This window comes from Bufo bufo, chromosome 5 (assembly GCF_905171765.1).
Source record: "Bufo bufo chromosome 5, aBufBuf1.1, whole genome shotgun sequence".
Lineage (NCBI taxonomy): Eukaryota > Metazoa > Chordata > Amphibia > Anura > Bufonidae > Bufo > Bufo bufo.
Window position 1 is genome coordinate 548914143 of NC_053393.1, and position 16817 is coordinate 548930959.

A 16817-nucleotide genomic window follows, 5' to 3' on the forward strand; every position below is an offset into this window, starting at 1 on the left:
CTTCTTCCTGTACCACTGCTTGAAGAAGGTGTCTTCCAGAAACTGGCAGTAGGACTGGTAGTTGAGCTTGACTCCATCCTCAACCCGAAAAGGCCCCACAAGCTCATCTTTGATGATAGCAGCCCAAACCAGTACTCCACCTCCACCTTGCTGGCGTCTGAGTCGGACTGGAGCTCTCTGCCCTTTACCAATCCAGCCACGGGCCCATCCATCTGGCCCATCAAGACTCACTCTCATTTCATCAGTCCATAAAACCTTAGAAAAATCAGTCTTGAGATATTTCTTGGCCCAGTCTTGACGTTTCAGCTTGTGTGTCTTGTTCAGTGGTGGTCGTCTTTCAGCCTTTCTTACCTTGGCCATGTCTCTGAGTATTGCACACCTTGTGCTTTGGGGCACTCCAGTGATGTTGCAGCTCTGAAATATGGCCAAACTGGTGGCAAGTGGCATCTTGGCAGCTGCACGCTTGACTTTTCTCAGTTCATGGGCAGTTATTTTGCGCCTTGGTTTTTCCACACGCTTCTTGCGACCCTGTTGACTATTTTGAATGAAACGCTTGATTGTTCGATGATCACGCTTCAGAAGCTTTGCAATTTTAAGAGTGCTGCATCCCTCTGCAAGATATCTCACTATTTTTGACTTTTCTGAGCCTGTCAAGTCCTTCTTTTGACCCATTTTGCCAAAGGAAAGGAAGTTGCCTAATAATTATGCACACCTAATATAGGGTGTTGATGTCATTAGACCACACCCCTTCTCATTACAGAGATGCACATCACCTAATATGCTTAATTGGTAGTAGGCTTTCGAGCCTATACAGCTTGGAGTAAGACAACATGCATAAAGAGGATGATGTGGTCAAAATACTCATTTGCCTAATAATTCTGCATGCAGTGTACTTACAATGCACTGGAGTTTCGATGGGTGCAAAATTTTCGCCCTCACTGGCGAACATATACAGTACAGACCAAAAGTTTGGACACCTTCTCATTCAAAGAGTTTTCTTTATTTTCATGACTATGAAAATTGTAGATTCACACTGAAGGCATCAAAACTATGAATTAACACATGTGGAATTATATACATACCAAACAAGTGTGAAACAACTGAAAATATGTCATATTCTAGGTTCTTCAAAGTAGCCACCTTTTGCTTTGATTACTGCTTTGCACACTCTTGGCATTCTCTTGATGAGCTTCAAGAGGTAGTCTCCTGAAATGGTTTTCACTTCACAGGTGTGCCCTGTCAGGTTTAATAAGTGGGATTTCTTGCCTTATAAATGGGGTTGAGACCATCAGTGGCGTTGAGGAGAAGTCAGGTGGATACACAGCTGATAGTCCTACTGAATAGACTGTTAGAATTTGTATTATGGCAAGAAAAAAGCAGCTAAGTAAAGAAAAACGAGTGGCCATCATTACTTTAAGAAATGAAGGTCAGTCAGTCAGCCGAAAAATTGGGTAAACTTTGAAAGTAAGGGCTATTTGACCAAGAAGAAGAGTGATGGGGTGCTGCGCCAGATGACCTGGCCTCCACAGTCACCGGACCTGAACCCAATCGAGATGGTTTGGGGTGAGCTGGACCGCAGAGATAAAGGCAAAAGGGCCAACAAGTACTAAGCATCTCTGGGAACTCCTTCAAGACTGTTGGAAGACCCTTTCAGGGGACTACCTCTTGAAGCTCATCAAGAGAATGCCAAGAGTGTGCAAAGCAGTAATCAAAGCAAAAGGTGGCTACTTTGAAGAACCTAGAATATGACATATTTTCAGTTGTTTCACACTTGTTTGTTATGTATATATAATTCCACATGTGTTAATTCATAGTTTTGATGCCTTCATAGTCATGAAAATAAAGAAAACTCTTTGAATGAGAAGGTGTGTCCAAACTTTTGGTCTGTACTGTACATGTCTTGGTGGGAGTCTAGTTTTTTGTTTTCCTGTGGTAACCCGTGGTCTTCCTCCCTGCAGTGGTATGGCCGTTACATAGATGACCTGTTGTTCATCTGGTCGTCGGATGTGACGGCCATTGATATCTCAATGATAATCAAATGAATCTGAGCTTTACGGTTGACTTTCATGTGCACACTATTTCATTTTTGGATCTCACTCTCCATGGTGATGTGGAAAAATCTGAGATAACCACTTGAAAAGAGACAGCTGGCAATACCACTTTATTAGCCCTGTCCTGTCATCCGAAACACGTGGTTAAAAACACATCCCTAGAGATGAATTTATCAGACTAACGCCTCCTGCACACGACCGTATTTTCTCACGGTCCGCAATACGGGGTTCCGTTGGTCCGTGATCCGTGACCGTTTTTTCGTCCGTGGGTCTTCCTTGATTTTTGGAGGATCCACGGACATGAAAAAAAAGTCGTTTTGGTGTCCGCCTGGCCGTGTGGAGCCAAACGGATCCGTCCTGAATTACAATGCAAGTCAATGGGGACGGATCCGTTTGACGTTGACACAATATGGTGCAATTTCAAACGGATCCGTCCCCCATTGACTTTCAATGTAAAGTCAGGAGTTAATATACCATCGGATCGGAGTTTTCTCCAATCCGATGGTATATTTTAACTTGAAGCGTCCCCATCACCATGGGAACGCCTCTATGTTAGAATATACCATCGGATTTGAGTTACATCGTAAAACTCAGATCCGTCAGTATATTCTAACACAGAGGCGTTCCCATGGTGATGGGGACGCTTCAAGTTAGAATATACTGAGAACTGTGTACATGACTGCCCCCTGCTGCCTGGCAGCACCCGATCTTTTACAGGGGGCTGTGATCAGCACAATTAACCCTTCAGGTGCCGCACCTGAAGGAGTTAATTGTGCGTATCATAGCCCCCTGTAAGAGATCAGGGGCTGCCAGGCAGCAGGGGGCAGACCCCCCTCCCTCCCCAGTTTGAATATCATTGGTGGCCAGTGTGTGGCCCCCCTCTATTGTAATTTCATTGGTGGCCAGTGTGCGGCCTCCGTCGGCCCCCCTCCCCCCCCTCTATTGTAATTTCATTGGTGGCCAGTGTGCGGCCTCCGTCGGCCCCCCTCCCCCCCTCTATTGTAATTTCATTGGTGGCCAGTGTGTGGCCTCCGTCGGCCCCCCTCCCCCCCCTCTATTGTAATTTCATTGGTGGCCAGTGTGCGGCCTCCCCTCTCCCCCCCCCCCCCGCCCGATGATTGGTGGCAGCGGAGATTCCGATCGGAGTCCCAGTTTAATCGCTCTGGGGCTCCAATCGGTAACCATGGCAACCAGGACGCTACTGCAGGCCTGGTTGCCATGGTTACTTAGCAATATTACAATATTAGAAGCATCATACTTACCTGCTGGCTGCTGCGCTGCCTGTGTCCGGCCAGGAGCTCCTCCTACTGGTAAGTGACAGATCATTAAGCAATGCGCCGCACAGACCTGTCACTTACCAGTAGGAGGAGCTCCTGGCCGGACACAGACAGCGCAGCAGCCAGCAGGTAAGTATGATGCTTCTAATATTGTACAAACTGGATTCCAAAAAAGTTGGGACACTAAACAAATTGTGAATACAAACTGAATGCAATGATGTGGAGATGGCAAATGTCAATATTTTATTTGTAATAGAACGTAGATGACAGATCAAACGTTTAATCCGAGTAAATGTATCATTTTAAAGGAAAAATACATTGATTCAAAATTTCACGGTGTCAACAAATCCCCAAAAAGTTGGGACAAGTAGCAATAAGAGGCTGGAAAAAGTAAATCTGAGCATAACGAAGAGCTGGAAGACCAATTAACACTAATTAGGTCAATTGGCAACATGATTGGGTATAAAAAGAGCTTCTCAGAGTGGCAGTGTCTCTCAGAAGCCAAGATGGGTAGAGGATCACCAATTCCCACAATGTTGCGCAGAAAGATAGTGGAGCAATATCAGAAAGGTGTTACCCAGCGAAAAATTGCAAAGACTTTGCATCTATCATCATCAACTGTGCATAACATCATCCGAAGATTCCGAGAATCTGGAACAATCTCTGTGCGTAAGGGTCAAGGCCGTAAAACCATACTGGATGCCCGTGATCTCCGGGCCCTTAAACGACACTGCACCACAAACAGGAATGCTACTGTAAAGGAAATCACAGAATGGGCTCAGGAATACTTCCAGAAACCATTGTCAGTGAACACAATCCACCGTGCCATCCGCCGTTGCCAGCTGAAACTCTACAGTGCAAAGAAGAAGCCATTTCTAAGCAAGATCCACAAGCTCAGGCATTTTCACTGGGCCAGGGATCATTTAAAACGGAGTGTGGCAAAATGGAAGACTGTTCTGTGGTCAGACGAGTCACGATTCAAAGTTCTTTTTGGAAATCTGGGACGCCATGTCATCCGGACCAAAGAGGACAAGGACAACCCAAGTTGTTATCAACGCTCAGTTCAGAAGCCTGCATCTCTGATGGTATGGGGTTGCATGAGTGCGTGTGGCATGGGCAGCTTGCATGTCTGGAAAGGCACCATCAATGCAGAAAAATATATTCAGGTTCTAGAACAACATATGCTCCCATCCAGACGTCATCTCTTTCAGGGAAGACCCTGCATTTTTCAACAAGATAATGCCAGACCACATTCTGCATCAATCACAACATCATGGCTGCGTAGGAGAAGGATCCGGGTACTGAAATGGCCAGTCTGCAGTCCAGATCTTTCACCTATAGAGAACATTTGGCGCATCATAAAGAGGAAGGTGCAACAAAGAAGGCCCAAGACGATTGAACAGTTAGAGGCCTGTATTAGACAAGAATGGGAGAGCATTCCTATTTCTAAACTTGGGAAACTGGTCTCCTCGGTCCCCAGACGTCTGTTAAGTGTTGGAAGAAGAAGGGGAGATGCCACACAGTGGTGAAAATGGCCTTGTCCCAACTTTTTGGGGATTTGTTGACACCATGAAATTCAACATATTTTCCCCTTAAAATGGTACATTTTCTCAGTTTAAACTTTTGTTCCGTGATTTATGTTCTATTCTGAATAAAATATTAGAAGTTGGCACCTCCACATCATTGCATTCAGTTTTTATTCACGATTTGTATAGTGTCCCAACTTTTTTGGAATCCGGTTTGTAATATTGCTAAGTAACCATGGCAACCAGGCCTGCAGTAGTGTCCTGGTTGCCATGGTTACCGATCGGAGTCCCAGAGCGATTAAACTGGTACTCCGATCGGAATCTCCGCTGCCACCAATGATCGGGGGAGGGGAGGCCGCACACTGGCCACCAATGAAATTACAATAGAGGGGGGGAGGGGGGCCGACGGAGGCCGCACACTGGCCACCAATGAAATTACAATAGAGGGGGGAGGGGGGCCGACGGAGGCCGCACACTGGCCACCAATGAAATTACAACAGAGGGGGGCGGGGCGCACACTGGCCACCAATGATATTCAAACTGGGGAGGGAGGGGGGTCTGCCCCCTGCTGCCTGGTAGCCCCTGATCTCTTATAGGGGGCTATGATATGCACAATTAACCCCTCAGGTGCAGCACCTGAGGGGTTAATTGTGCGGATGACAGCCCCCTGTAAGAGATCGGGGGCTGCCAGGCAGCAGGGGGCATTCATGTACACAGTTCTCAGTATATTCTAACTAGAAGCGTCCCCATCACTATGGGAACGCCTCTGTGTTAGAATATACTGTCGGATATGAGTTTTCACAAAGTGAAAACTTAGCTCTGAAAAAGCTTTCATACAGACGGATCTTCGGATCCGTCTGTATGAAAGTAACCTACGGATCACGGACGCGGATGCCAATCTTGTGTGCATCCGTGTTCTTTCACGGACCCATTGACTTGAATGGGTCTGTGAACCGTTGTCCGTCCAAAAAATAGGACAGGTCCTATTTTTTTGGCGGACAGGAAACACGGATCACGGATGCGGCTGCAAAACGGTGCATTTTCCGATTTTTCCACGGACCCATTGAAAGTCAATGGTTCCGCGAAAAAAAACAGAAAACGGAACAACGGCCACGGATGCACACAACGGTCGTGTGCATGAGGCCTAAGGAGGAACTGCTCAGATGATTCCACCTTCCTTGGAGAGGCAGAAAGGTTGACTGCTCGGCTGCAGATCAGAGGTTACGGCCATTCCCTTACGTCCTAACCAGCAGCACAAGTGGGGTATTTGCCCCTGTGAAGCTGGTCAGGACAGGCGGAATTTTAATGAACAAAAATTTCTGCCTAAGTATCTTAATTAACAATTAGCCAATTAAGCCCCTACCCCATATAACCCGGCCCCAACTGGACGGGGTTGCTTTTTTATTGTCCTGTGGACTCCAGGACAGGCTAGACTCCTTACTGGAGTCTCCCAGTATTGACCATAAAGTTATAAAATGGTTATTATGTTCTTTAATTCTGCCTTTTCTTTTCCTAGGTATCCTGCCTGTCTCCGCCTACCTCGGGTGCCTCCAGTGAATCTCCATCTGCTGGTGATTACTCCTGGATGTCCTGCTGCTGCAGCGATCCGAAGGCTCTGCCTGTTACAGGGGGGAGATGGCGCCGGTTTTGGCTCCCTGCCTCCCTCCACGTGTGCCGCTGAAGCAGTCGCTTCGCTCCGCCGGCATCGCGCGTGTACCGGAAGTGCGTCACACTCGTCACTTCCGGTCCGCGGCTCCGGCTTCAGCGCTGTGTTCAGCGCTTTCAGCTTAAAACAATATGCTTAAAGTTCGTGCCCCGGTTGCTGGGGCACCAATAAGTGATAAGATGGGGAGAATAATGTATAATTATTAAAGACTTATACCTTCTAACCGGGATTCCACCCCCTGGGTGGGGGAGTGACGGTAAGCTCCTCCCCCTTGTGCTATTTAAGGCACCTGTGTGAGGCAGGTCAATGTTGCTCTCAGTTTTCTGAGCTCAACTGACTTCTGCTGTTGATTACTCCTGCGCCAGGAAGTTTTCCTTGAAGTCACCTTGCTTGCTTCTAAGATGGCATCGCCACCTCACGGTAAGGTACTGCTTCCCCTTTTTTGTACCAATTTGGGTCCAAATTCTTATTCTGTGCTCTGTGTCCTAGGCAAAACTACCCAGAAGCAGAAACATCTCGCCTGCTCCACCTGCAGCACCCCATTGCCGGATTCATACGAATTCCATCGATGTCCAGGCTGCCGTCCCAGAGCGGACCCAGAACCAACGATGGTGGATATGTTTTCATGGATGAAACAGTTCATGGATACGTCTATCGCCGAAATTAAGGGAGCAGTCTCCAACAAGAGGCCCAGACAGGCTTCTCCTGGTCCTGTTCCCATGTCTGAAGACATCGTCTCCATTGAGAACAATTCTTCCTCTGAGGAGGAGAGTTCGGCCTTCCTCTTTCCAGCCGAAAAGACTCAGAGACTATTGCGCTCCATCAGGTCGAGGGACCATGATGTTGAGCAAGGGGAAGCTCCACAGTCCACCTCTAGGGGGCCAAGGGCCTTTAAAGTGGACGAGTCTTTAATGAAGTTAATGGCAACCGAGTGGAAACACCCGGAGAAGGGGCCAGTGTTAACAAAAAGATTCAAACTAATGTTCCCTCTACAGGATGCGGACTCCTTAGTTTGGGTTCCACCTCCAAAGGTGGATATGGCCATATCAAAGCTCTCCAAGAGAACCCTAGTGCCTTCAGACGACGGCAGCAACCTAAAGGACCCCTTAGATAGACGAGCAGAGTGCACGCTTAGACGCAACTACTCGGCTGCCTCCGCTTCTGCCTCGGTTGCTATAGCGTGCTCTGAGGTATCGGAGTTCATCCGTGCTCGCACTCTCAGAATCCAATCAGACTTGGATTCTGGGGTTGCCCGGGACGACGTCTTGGACCAATTCAAGACCCTCCTACTGGGGATCGATTTCTTAACAGACTCCTCCCAACAACAGTTAAAATTAGCGGCCAAGTCGATGGCGCTCTCTTCAGCCAGTAGACGCCCACTCTGGTTAAAACCATGGGCGGCGGACAACACGTCCAAATTTAACCTTTGCTCCCTTCCCTACGAACCTGGTAGATTGTTCGGTTCCGAGTTAGATGCTCTCATGGAGAACCTAGCGGACAAGAAGGGTAAATCCCTCCCCCAGCAGTCCTTTCGGGGTCGAGAAAGGGGTAGAGGAGGAGAAAGGTTTCAGGGGGGAGGCAGAACCCAGAGGCGTTCTGAAAATAATAAAAGAGGTAGGGGTCGCGGTCGTGGAAACCGCAAGCCTGATCTATGACTCTCCACAGGCCGTCAACCCCCCTCCCCTCCCCCCTGTTGTCCCCAAGGAAGGAACAGTTTTCAGTCCCCCAGTCGGTGGACGTTTGAGTCTATTCAAAGATTTTTGGGTGCAAAAAATTCCAGACCCTTGGGTGCTACAGGTGATAGCGTCAGGGTACACAATAGATTTTATTTCCCTTCCTCGGGACAAATTCGTCCTAACAAGGACCCTACCACCCGACAAACAGTTAATCCTGGAAGACTCGGTCCTCCAGTATATACAGAAAGGAGCATTAGAGGAGGTTCCTCCTCGCGAACGGCGGCAGGGGGTTTATTCCCCCATCTTTTTGGTGCCAAAACCGTCAGGAGACTGGCGGATGATCATAGATTTACGTTATTTAAATCGCTTCATCAGGAAGAAGCGTTTACGGAAGGAAACCATTCGCTCTGTCTTAAACATCCTGAACCCAGGAGATATGATGGTAACCATAGACCTGAAGGATGCTTACCTTCATGTTCCCATCTGCCCAGCACACAGGAAATATCTCAGAGTTGCTGTGGCCTTGCAAGGGGTAGTGAAGCACTACCAGTTTGCTGTATTGCCCTTCGGCATATCCTCAGCTCCGCACACCTTCACAAAGGTAGTGGCTCCTGTGGTCGCCCATTTAAGGCTCCTTGGGCTAGAAGTCGTACCGTACCTGGACGATTGGCTTTTAAAGGCCGCAAACGCAGACGTCCTGCAGAGTCAGCTTCAACAAGCTCTCCAGATTCTCCAGGGTCTGGGGTGGTTGATAAATTGGGACAAGTCGCACTTAGTCCCGTCAACCACGAGAACGTTCTTGGGCTTTGTGATCAATTCACAACTGATGACCCTATACCTGTCCCCTCAAAGGAGGGACAAAGTAATAAAAGCCGCACAGTCTCTTATACCACCCAGACGAGTCTCCATAAGGGTTCTTATGAGGATGTTAGGCCACATGTCAGCATCTGCAGAGGCAGTTCCGTGGGCCTTATGGCACTTACGCCCTCTTCAGGAGGAGGTCTTAGCAGCTTGGACTCGCAAGCCCAAAGACCTAGACAGGATGCACTCCCTGTCGGTAGAAGTCCGTTCTTCGCTCAAGTGGTGGAAGAACCTAAAGGATGGGAGGTCTCTGATCCAACCTCGTTGGATCACCTTGACCACGGATGCTTCTCTGCTGGGCTGGGGGGCCCATCTGGAGGACTATCCAGTACAGGGTACTTGGAATCCCCAGGAGAAAATCCTCTCATCCAACTGGAGAGAGCTGAGAGCGGTCAAACTAGCCCTCCTTCATTTTGCTCCTCTCATCCGCGGTCAGGCGGTGAGAGTCCGAACAGACAACACTACTGTGGTCGCTTACCTAAACAGACAGGGAGGGACGAAGTCCCTAACCCTCCTGAGGGAGGCGGGTTCTATTCTTTCTTGGGCAGAGATCAATCTATCCCACCTGATGGCAGTCCATATCAGAGGGGATCTCAATGTACTGGCAGATCGCCTGAGTCGGGGTCTACCAGTTCCAGGGGAGTGGTCCCTGAACGAGAACATCTTCTCTATGATTGTCCAGCGGTGGGGCACGCCGGAAATCGACCTGATGGCTACCCGATTGAACGCCAAGGTGAGCAGGTTCTGTTCCCTTTACAGGGAGGACAACCCGGTAGCGATAGACGCTCTGTCCATAACATGGAGGTTCAGGCTGGCATACATCTTCCCTCCAATTTCCATGATACCGAGGGTATTGATGAAGATCAAACAAGACCAGACCTCGGTGGTTGCCATCATGCCATTCTGGCCAAAGAGGTCTTGGTTCACCCAGCTCATGAAGATGAGTCAGGGCAATTATTGGAGACTTCCCCTAATACAGGACCTTGTGTATCAGGACACAGGTCCCTGTCTAGATGATCTGAGGAGACTCAATCTGACGGCCTGGAGATTGACATGTCCCTTCTAGAAGCTAGAGGGTTATCTGTGGAGGTCCTGAGAACAATCTCTCACTCCAGAGCGGAATCTACAAGCAAGAAGTATTCTAGAATCTACAGAATATTCCTGCAATGGTGCAATAACAGAGAGGTAGTTGCCTCAGACCCCCCTCTCTCGAGCTATTCTACAATTCCTACAGGATGGTCTAGACAAGGGTCTAAGCCCATCTACTATCAGAGCTCACGTCTCTGCCTTATCGGCATGCCTTGGCAGACCGATGTCTCAGGACCCCCTAATCAAGAGGTTCCTGAAGGGAGCCGAAAGACTTAAACCCAGAGTCCTGAGACCAATCCCACAGTGGGACTTATCGGTGGTTCTAAAAGGGTTATGTGTCCCCCCTTTTGAGCCTTTGAATGAAGTGGACTTGAGGTTCCTATCCCTAAAGATCACATTCTTACTGGCTATCACATCAGCTAAGAGAGTTGGGGAACTTCAGGCTCTGGGGGCTTCTGAGCCCTATTTAAAAATCCTTCAGGACAAGGTCCTGTTAAGGTTTTTACCAACCTTTTTACCAAAGGTTCCTACCTTTTCTAATATTAATCAGACAATATGTCTGCCCACCTTTTCACCGGCTGCAACTTCTCCCGTGGAGGAAAGGCTCCGTACATTGGACATTTCAAGAGGTCTTAGAATATATTTGGACAGAACAAGCGATTTTAGAAGATCGGAAAACCTCCTTCTGACCTATACAGGGAAAAACAGGGGTCTGAAGGCCTCAAAACCCACGCTGAGTAGGTGGATTAAAGAGGCAATCCGTCTGGCTTTTCTGTCCCAAGATTTGACGCCTCCTTCTTTCGTCTCCGCCCATTCTACCAGGGCTGTATCCACCTCTTATGCGGAGAAGAAACTGATTCCCCTGGATCAGATTTGTGCAGCCGCTTCTTGGAGTTCTCTGAACACCTTCATTTCGCATTACCGTCTAGAGTCTAGACAGACGGAGGGAATGGCCTTTGGACAATCCGTTTTAAGTGCCGCCCTCTCCTGAGAGGGGAGTAGGGAGCCCTCCCAATTTGGGTGAGGTTCTTGCTACTTCCCCACTTGTGCTGCTGGTTAGGACGTAAGGGAAGCGTCAATTTTGACGTAAATTTGTTTTCCCTTAGTCCTAACAGCAGCACACAAATTTCCCTCCCCTTGTATGATTTTTTTGTCATTTACTTGTTATAAAGCAACCCCGTCCAGTTGGGGCCGGGTTATATGGGGTAGGGGCTTAATTGGCTAATTGTTAATTAAGATACTTAGGCAGAAATTTTTGTTCATTAAAATTCCGCCTGTCCTGACCAGCTTCACAGGGGCAAATACCCCACTTGTGCTGCTGTTAGGACTAAGGGAAAACAAATTTACGTCAAAATTGACGCGTCTTTAATAGACACAGCCAAAAAAGCATCTCTTGCATTACCCAGGCGAGACCTGGTTTTTCCTAAATATAAAAAATACAAAGCTTCAAAACAAGGAGGCCAGACTGCAATGCCATTCTTTATAACTAACTATAGTCTTGAATATCTGGATGTCTGCAAGATTGTCAGAAAGAATCTGACAGTTTTGCGCACAGATGCCGCCTGATACATATTACCAAATGATCCACTAACCCAGGAAGTTAATCCAATTGTTTCAATAGCCTACTGACTATAATTCCCGTTTCTGGTCCTATTATTAAAATATAACTTTTATTTGCCTTTTAATAAACTATATTCAATACAGAAAAAACACACACTTTTAAAAGATATATGGAGGGCCTGGACCTGTGGGCTCTGTATCTATGTCCTATAAGAGGATTAGTATAGTTATGTTATCCAGGAGGACTTGCTCTTTCCCACATATATATATCACACACAGGCTACTTGTGTTTAGCCCGTGTAATTACACTTAGGTGTCTATAGGTGTCGCCTCTTATAGGTCTATGACCCGTCACGCCGCAATGTTGCTAGTTGTTTCGTTTCAGGCATAACCTATATGATATGTCCTACACTGTCTATTTGCAGATTACTTGTCCTGCTTGTATTAAACTCTGGCCCTCAGGGGGATACGGCGTCTGCAGATCGCCTTTCCCTATCCATTCTCAGCCCTACCATTTAAGATGCCGCCTGGAAACCGATTGTGGACAAGGGAATAAAATGTGTTGCCCGCAAGGCGCCAACACTTTCTCAAAAACTCAGTCCGAGTTGGTTTTCAGATGGTACGGTATCACAACAATGTTGGCTTAGGTCCAAAGGGATGTTCAAATGCGGGCACCAAATTTGTACGTGTTGCAGTGTCGTACAAGCAGGACGGTTTGTGGCCTCTGTTGCAGCCCAGCAGTCATTTGAGATACAACAATACATCAACTGTAATACCACACACGTGGTGTATTGTGTGTCTTGTTCTACATGTCAATTGCAATATGTGGGATGTACGTCCAATGCCCTCAAAGTTCGGATATGCAGACATATCTCGGATATATCGGATATGCTTTTGTAAAAAATGTGTCAGCAGTCAGCCAGCATTTTGCCTCTTGCCATCAGGGCAATATTGCTGGCATGAAAGTTCAGGGCATTGAATGAGTTAATTTTCCTAAACGGGGCGGAGACCATAGGAAAGCTCTTCTCAATAGAGAAGCTTATTGGATTTTTAGATTTCAGTCCTGTATGCCTTTGGGCCTTAATCAAAGACAAGATTTAATATTGCATTACTAGATGTATCTTCTTCTCTTGTCCTTTAAGGGGTGGTTCTTGCGTGGGAGGAAGAGAGGGGAGAAAATTAAGAGATTATTATTTTTTCTCTCTTGTTCTCATGCAGTTCTGTTCCTGTGTCTCAGTGGTATATGCTGTGGGTGGGGTGAAAGCAGTCTAATTGCCAATTAACAATCCACAGCTGAATCACTGCTTTTACTCTGTATATAAGATTTGTCAGTCTTATTCTCTGTATCATGAGGAAGGATCTGTAATATATGTTCATCCGAAACATGTTGATGAAATGAGCCTGATGTTAAAACTTGGGCCCAACTTCCACGAAGGTACTTTCAACTTAATGTTTCTTGTGGACAGCCACACAGAATCACCCACTCTCAGGCCCGGACTACTCATACGTCTCTTGTCAGCCATTCGTTTATACTTCTTGCCCATCTTTTCAGATTATTTAGAATTTTCTGCCAAATAGATGACAAAGAAGAGGAGAATCTTTCCTCTTCAGGTATACCAGAAGTCTCAGTACCAGAAAATGTGCCAAACTGCGGATGGAACCCATATGCCCCCCAAAACGGCGACTTATCAGTGGAATCCTGCCTACGGTTATTTATGGCGAAATGAGCCAAAGACAAAAAAGAAGACCACTCCTCCTGATTCTCGGAGACAAAACATCTCAGATAAGTCTCCAGATTCTGGTTAGTGCGCTCAGTCTGTCCATTCGAGGGTGAAAGGCCGAAGAGAAGGACAATTGTACCCCCAAGCGAGTGTAAAACACCTTCCAGAATCTGGAAACAAACTAAGTCCCCCTATCAGACACCACATCAGAGGGAATACCATGTATTCCAACATGTTGTCAACAAACACTTGTGCGAGAGTTTTAGCATTAGGTAGCCCTGGTAATGCTATAAAGTGCGACATCTTACTGAAGAGATCAACAACCACCAGAATCACAGTTTTTCCTGAGGAATTCGGCAAATCTGTGATAAAGTCCATGGACAAATGAATCCAAGGTCTAGACGGGATGGACAATGGAAGTAGAGATCCTGAAGGCCGAGTATGTGTCACCTTAGCATGTGCACAAGTACTACAGGCTGACACATAGCCTGTGGCAGGTGCAGCACTATAAAGTGCCTTTTGCGCTGTGGCATTAGAAGAATTTTGGTATCTCTGACTTTTAGTCTAACCAGACTGTCTATTACTCTGTAATTCCTCTAGCGCCGTTCTATGGAAACAGTAGGTTTAAAGAGCACACCAAATGCTTGAAATAACTACTTTATTAACTTAAACTTTTCTTCATATATAACACTGCTGCCTCCGCAGCAGATAGTCCATGTAAATAACACATGTTGAAAAGATATCACAAAATGGCGGTATGCATAAGATGGTGGTTCAACTGTTCAATCTTGTCATTCAACATAAATATCTGTACTCTCACTTTAAGTTATTTAAGCACTTTATGATCTGGTATATCTGAGGTCTAACTAATAGTTCTACTTGCTAAATTTGGTTGCAATTTGCAGTATGCAATCAGCAGTAACTATTTGCAGATTGGTTGAGTATGATCTGGTATGGTTGTATGCAATTTGGATTGCAATATGGAATTTGAATTTGGATTGTGAACTTTGTAGTTTGCAATTGGTTAGAAATTTGGTGGAACTGTAGGTAAACACACATATAACTGGTTCAGTATACAGTTCTAATCACTATATTAACAGTAGGGACATTATATAACTGTTTTAAATACCTATTTTTGGCCTCTCTGCTTTCATAAAACACAGCTCTTAGTGGAGTGAATGTCAGTTTAGCTCTTCTCTCTGGTGAATAATGATTCCAGCAGCTTCTGCTAGGGGAATTTCCCACATAGTCTGTGTGTGAGGCTGACTGTAATTGGTCAAAACTCTTGCTGTGTGTGAGGCTGGCTGTGATTGGTCAGGACTCCTGCCCAGCAACAACAGTTTAAATCTATGCTTTCTGTTGTTTCTGCTGTGTTATTGAGCTTCCCTTACATTATACTGTATAATGAATCTTAAAGGCATATTATCTTTTCTGCTTCTGTGAACACAATATATATAACAGTTATATGACATCCAACCATGAAGTTACTGTAAATAACTCTGCTTTTGTCTTTAACACACAAACATAGGAACTGTATTAAGGTTATTGGCAGGGCTAGCTGTATAAACATATAAGCTATATTAGCAACCTAGGACAGGTCTTAGCTGGCCAGCTACATAGCCCTCCACACATTTACGCAACCCCGGCCACCAGAATCTACGAGAGATCAACAGTGGATCTGCTCCCAGGGTGTCCTGTGAGAACGGTACATTGATGTTCCTCGAACACCTTGTGCCGTAATTCAGAAGGAACAAGCAACTTTCCTGGAGGACAAGAATCCGGTGCATCTCCATGGGCCTACAACACCTCTGCCTCAAGGTCAGGATAAAGAGCGCGGATATTACTACCCCTTCAGCCAAGATAGGACCAGGATCTTCCGAATCACCCCCCCCCCCCAGGAAAGCTACGCGACAAGGCATCCGCCTTGACGTTCTTAATCCCAGGGCGATAGGTGACAATGAAATTAAATCTGGTAAAAAACAACGACCATCTGGCCTGCCTTGGGTTCAGACGTTTAGCCGACTCCAGGTAAGCCAGATGTTTGTGATCGGTAATTACCGTAATGGGATGAACCGCTCCTTCCAACCAATGATGCCATTCCTCAAAAGCCAACTTAATGGCCAGCAATTCTCTATTGCCTACTTCATAATTTCTTTCAGCAGCCAAGAGTTTCTTAGAGAAGAAAGCACATGGGCGCCATTTACTAGGTGAAGGACCCTGCAACAAGACTGCTCCTACCCCTACCTCGGATGCGTCAACCTCCACAATAAATGGCTGTGACACATCCGGCTGCACCAGTATAGGAGCAGAAGCAAAACATTTCTTTACTGCTGAAAAGGCATGTAATGCCTCATCAGACCAAACTGAGAAATCCGCACCTTTCTTAGTCATATCTGTTAATGGTTTAACAACAGTCAAGTAATTCAAGATACATTTATGGTAGTAGTTGGTGAACCCCAAAAATACATGAGCGCTTTCAGATTTTCGGGTTGATCCCAGTCCAACACAGCACAGTTTTTTTCCGGATCCATACGAAAACCCGAAGATGAGAGTAGGTAACCCAGGAATTGCACTTCCGGAACCGCAAATACACACTTCTCCATCTTAGCATATAGTTTATTCTCTCTTAGGATCTGTAACACCTGTCTCACGTGATCCTGATGCTTCTCCATGTCAGGGGAATAAATTAAAATATCATCCAGATACACCACCACAAACCTGCCCACAAGATGATGAAAGAGGTCATTGATGAAATGTTGAAAAACCGCAGGAGCATTGGTCAAGCCAAAACGCATGACCAAATTCTCAAAATGACCTTTAGGGGTATTAAAAGCCATCTTCCATTCGTCCCCCTCCTTGACCCTTACCAGATTATATGCCCCTCTCAAATCCAACTTAGAGAACACCTTGGCACCGACAATCTGATTGAACAAATCTGGGATCAAAGGAAGGGGATAAGGATCACGGACAGTAATGCGATTAAGCTCACGGAAATCCAGACATGGCCTAAGAGTTCCGTCCTTTTTCTTAACAAAGAAAAACCCTGCAGCAACTGGGGATTTGGATGGTCTAATATGTCCCTTAACCAAACTCTCGGTGATATACTCTCGCATGGCTGCTCTTTCGGGTTCAGAAAAATTATACAACCGAGATTTGGGAAATTTAGCTACGGGAATAAGGTTGATAGGGCAATCATACTCTCGATGTGGGGGTAACTCCTGGTCTCCACTTTCAGAGAATACATCAGCAAAATCAGAAATAAAGGAAGGTACAACTTTAGTGGTTACAACAGAAAGCGATGTGCAGAGTTGTCTGCAATAATCACTCCAATCAAGAATCTGTCTCGCTTGCCAATCGATGGTAGGATTATGTTTACTTAACCATGGTAAA